At 38.5% G+C, this 4773-nt stretch overlaps 1 long non-coding RNA gene across 1 annotated transcript; it reads right to left on the bottom strand.

Annotated features, from left to right (window-relative positions):
- Positions 1–561: 561 nt before the first annotated feature.
- Positions 562–3976, bottom strand: LOC111866663. Its single transcript, XR_002843186.1, has 3 exons — positions 3906–3976; positions 1963–2159; positions 562–1024 (listed from the first exon to the last, which is right to left on the bottom strand). It is a non-coding gene; the product is annotated as an uncharacterized LOC111866663 (long non-coding RNA).
- Between the last annotated feature and the right edge of the window lie 797 nt (positions 3977–4773).

The raw sequence follows: 4773 nt of genomic DNA, 5'->3' as shown, positions 1-4773 counted from the left end.
TTAATCAAATATGTAAGTCAAATACTATTTAACATTAATCAAATTGCATTACAAATTAAATCAACTATATCACATTTTATCTTACATTACTAAGTGAAAAATTTCATGCTAAAGAAACAGTGAGTATTTTTACTTCCTTCGGCCAGGAAACTCACACAAAAGACAACTAAATATACACGTCTGTGAATCTTTTGTCTGTTATTAATAAACTGGAGGTTGGAATACCAAAGATTCAAGCCTTCTCCAAATTCAGTGCGATCTCATTTCATTTTCCTATGAAATTCTGGGTCCTGGAATAAGTATAAGGATATATTTGGCACCTTTGTTGATAAGACATGGACATATACTTACCTTTTACCTATCGTAGAATACTCGATATCTGATTCTGGTATCCTATAAATATATGATGAGAATTGTGGAGTCAAACTGACTCTCTGCACAACACAGAAGAACAAGCCACAAAACAAGAGATATTACAGGAGGGACAGAGAGGAAATACAGACCTTGATGAGTGTTAAGATAAGCACACAGGAAACACGAGAGAGCAGAAACAACCTAGGAAAGAAGAAACATACATCAACTGTGATGCTGCTGATAACAATCATCATCATCGTCACTACCACATCAACACAAAAGTGAGGATAAGAAATAGCCATTATTTATTATCTGTAGATCTGTATTTCTGCTGATGTTCACTGTCACATTAGAATAAATAGTCAAAGTGTGCTCTCTCTCTTCACAACAACCATAGTGGCTATGCATGCCAATAAGGTACAAAAAATACTCTGCGTATAATTCCACATGATAATGTTCACAACACCACAGAATAATCCAGCTCTTCGAGTAGTCTTCTTAGAGGCACCTGAGCAGCCTCCACTTACCTCATCTCTCTGCAGTGACAGCAAGACGCTTACCTATACCCAGATGGAAGCAGTGCACAATGTCTGCATGCGGATGGTCAACTGACATGTCAAAGCAAGACATTCTCAAGGAATACCAGCTCCTGTGCTTGCGCCCGGTGTATCTGTAAGGCAATATCGAATATCAGTAACAGATTCCGAGACATTTTACAGGTTTCGAGATTACAATTAATATAATGGGTCTCTGCTGAAGGAGAGGGAAAGTTTCAGTAAGATTTTCACTTCTCATACTTTTCACAGACAGGCTGTATCTATGTATCGCCAAATAATTGAAATGGCGGACATGTTACAAAAGAACCTTTGGCGCATCAATTCACCTGTTCACCAGTGTTCTAAGTCAGCACGTGCAACCACGGCAGCAGATACACAAGGTACTGCCCATGCCCTCACATTACTGGCATGTGACAGAAATGTCTAGGCCAGGTTCAGTCACAATGGAACGATGTGGAGAACAATACAGCAAGTACATGCAAATCACATCATTGCTCCTAACATAAAAATTAAACTCTGAATTTGTAGACACCTTCACAGTTACGGACACAAGTTAAGTGTGTTAAAGTGGTCACACTTCTGACTTGTATTCCGAAGAGCCATGATTTCAATTCTGGCCAAGGCTCTTAGTACCCTGGCTGGCTGAGGACTTCTTTCTGCTTTTCCTCACTCCCTTCAGGAAAAAGTTGAGGCACTAACTTAAATTACTTGTATACCATTACTGCTTCCATCCACATCTGTTCCAATCGTTATTACCATCTCATGCAGTTTTAGTCTCATTTACCGTCACTGAACTACAAATAAAAAATAGACAGGAGTGGAACAACTTCCAGCTCCAAACACAGGCAGATGCTGGCATGGCACCTCATACTAGACCACAACTGCCTCTACATAGCCCGACCTACTGACATTACTAGTAAACAAACCATAAACAAACAAAATTAAGAAGGGGTAAAAAAACAACTTTTGAAACCTAACTTTTCAATTAATAATCATCATCATCATCAATACATTCCAAACAGCACAAAACCAGTGACTAAAATTCACTAACCTCTGATGCTGTGTTGAGTCAAGGCTGCTCTGGGTGGAGGCACCTGTGTCCTATCTTTATCACATCTTCCACAGCCCTTGGATGCTGTACTAGTCTGCAAGCTAAGAAAAGACACGCAGCAGCCATTTCCTTCTCATGGAACAGGGTGAAGGGGCTGGAGCACATACACAATTCCTGTGCTGACACATAACCGTGTACTGAAAAACAAGTTAAGGAGAAACAATACAGCTGAATCCAACAGAACATGTGACTGATTCACACATTCTATCATGCTAATGTCAAAAACAGATACACAAAACATAAACTCAAGGACTACAGTCTCATCTTAGACACCACATGCAATTGAGATGATTTACATAATACACCACTCGAGCGTGTTCCGCTCTGTTGATCTACACTCAACTGTGGCTACAAAATTTGACTTCTCTCCCTCTTATCTCTAACAAGTGAAATCTCAACATTAAATTTCCTGTTGCAGCCAAAACAGCACGAGAAAAAAGCCTTGTTACATTAAGAGGAATGAGCTAACGTACTGAGCATGCAGTTCCCTCTTCCTTATCATCTTATTACAGCCGCAAGATTACAGGAATTTCTTCACTGTAGGCAGTACACATTTTTATTTTGATATGTAAATATGTTATGGGTTTTTGGAGGTTATCAGTGAACTGTGAAACCCATGTTATGTTCATCATACTGGGTCATCTCTCTCTCTCTCTCTCACACACACACACACACACACACACGTCTTCTCTTCTATAAGAATGCCCACACAGGATGTTCGTCAAGTAATAACAGACGGAGAACTTCTCATTTACGTCTCTGTTATCCCGCAAGAAGCCGTGCACACACCAAGGCTTACACATGCCATGGACACAAGCCCTACTTCAGAAGCTAACAATCACTCCACTATTACAGAATTTCCAAACATTTTATGAAACCAAAACATTCACTGACAATTTCACACAAGCCTGCCACTGGTGCCTGTCTTCAGCTACATGAATACAGTCCATACGTCCATACCACGCCAGTGATAATATATTCCTTGGATAGTTGCTGGTCATAACCCATTTACATTAAACTGGTGATACATGATCATGATGCCTGGCTATTGGTTTTAAGAAATGAGCTCTATTTCTAGTTTCCACAATTATTGGAACCTAACTTGGGACAAAGAAATAATAACTGGAATAACAGCTCTTCTTAAAGCATTATCTATTTCAGAAATTTAATGTACATCTTTTGCTATAGTCTGTGGTGGGGAACTCAGAAATACATCCATACTTCCACTGACAAGTAAAAGTTTAAATAACAACTTCAAAGTATTCTAGCCTACTTTATATTATTGCCTCTCTCTCGCTCTCTCTCTTAACTCACTACTCCTGATCTGCAAATCATTTTACCTCTACCAATATATATTAAGCTTTATTGTGATGTGAAGCAACATTTGTTATGCTTCTCTTAAAAACTCTTATGGCTGCTTTAAGCAATTCAATTCATGTTCATTTACATGCAAACTTAACAGTACAGAGGCCAATTACAAAGCTAGCACGAACAGAAGAAAAACACAAAAATAATTACAAAATAAAATACAAAAATTGTACTCTATATTAATTACACAGTTAGCATGAATAAGATACAGAAGCAAACCCACACAGACAAAACAACAATGTGAGAATTTAAGTTTCAAATAGAACAGCATACAATAAAAATGAACTCATACTGGTCCAGTTAATTCGAAAGCTGAGATTACATTCCCCGTGGGGACTATGTTTTTATAAAACCATAATTTGGCAGAAGGCATTTGCAACTCACGATTTCGTTACAAACGCAATGTCGATACACCTAAAAAAAAACCGTTCATTCACAAACAATATTAAACATTCTCCGATAATCTCCACACTAGGGGAATAAATATCTGCAAAACACTTCTTATTTCTACTTACATTTCAACGAAATCCTCACGAACCTTCGTCCCAGACGTCCTACACATCCTACACCGCCATACTGACAAAATGGCTGCCTAAATGTAAACAAATTAGCATCGAAATCTCTCCGCCAGTGGCGCGGTTTCCAACCTCCATACCCCCACCTCCATACTCGACCAATAGGGACACAAGGGGACACTAGTAGCTAATAGTGCTGTCAATTCGTGTACCGCACTCGTCAAACATACGAATTGTGCCACTTTTCCAAAGCGTCCCTTGGCTATCTTTATCCCACGATTTTGCCTTATATTCTGCGAATGAGACATAAACATATACTTACTTTTACACAGACCTCCTTACTAGCATCAATTACAGTTTTAGTTTTCTTCTCATTATGGTACCTATTTCACACTTCTTTACAACATTCTGTGAGATCTGTCTGGTGTATTAGTGCACCCAGATTCACATCATCAATTTCGCAACAATAATTATTACAGTGCAAGGTCATCAGCCTTGCACCCACCAGATAACACAGAGGAGCCAGGTCTCTGTATTTATGTTCAACAGAGACAGGGTGGCCCACATGCCAGCTGCATGTTTCACCCCGTACAATATATCTAAAAACGTGAGTACTTATGAAATAATCACTTGCAATCATGAAAACACACCAGAATTAATTACTTCTACATTTTTTTTTACTTCCTTCACAGTGAAAGGCAAAAACACAAATTCTCACTCTACGATAGGTGACGTATACTATGTTATTGGAAGTGTAACGCTGCAAGAAAATAACTTTCCTGATAAATATTCAATTTTTCTTGTTAGTAATTCATCTGGAAGTGAACACGCATACAACTAAATATATATTTATATCTTGTCCTTAAAT

The sequence above is a fragment of the Cryptotermes secundus genome, unplaced genomic scaffold (genome assembly GCF_002891405.2).
Source record: "Cryptotermes secundus unplaced genomic scaffold, Csec_1.0 scaffold2122, whole genome shotgun sequence".
Taxonomy (NCBI): domain Eukaryota; kingdom Metazoa; phylum Arthropoda; class Insecta; order Blattodea; family Kalotermitidae; genus Cryptotermes; species Cryptotermes secundus.
Note: the sequence above shows the minus strand (reverse complement) of the source record. Positions and strands in the feature narration are given on the sequence as shown.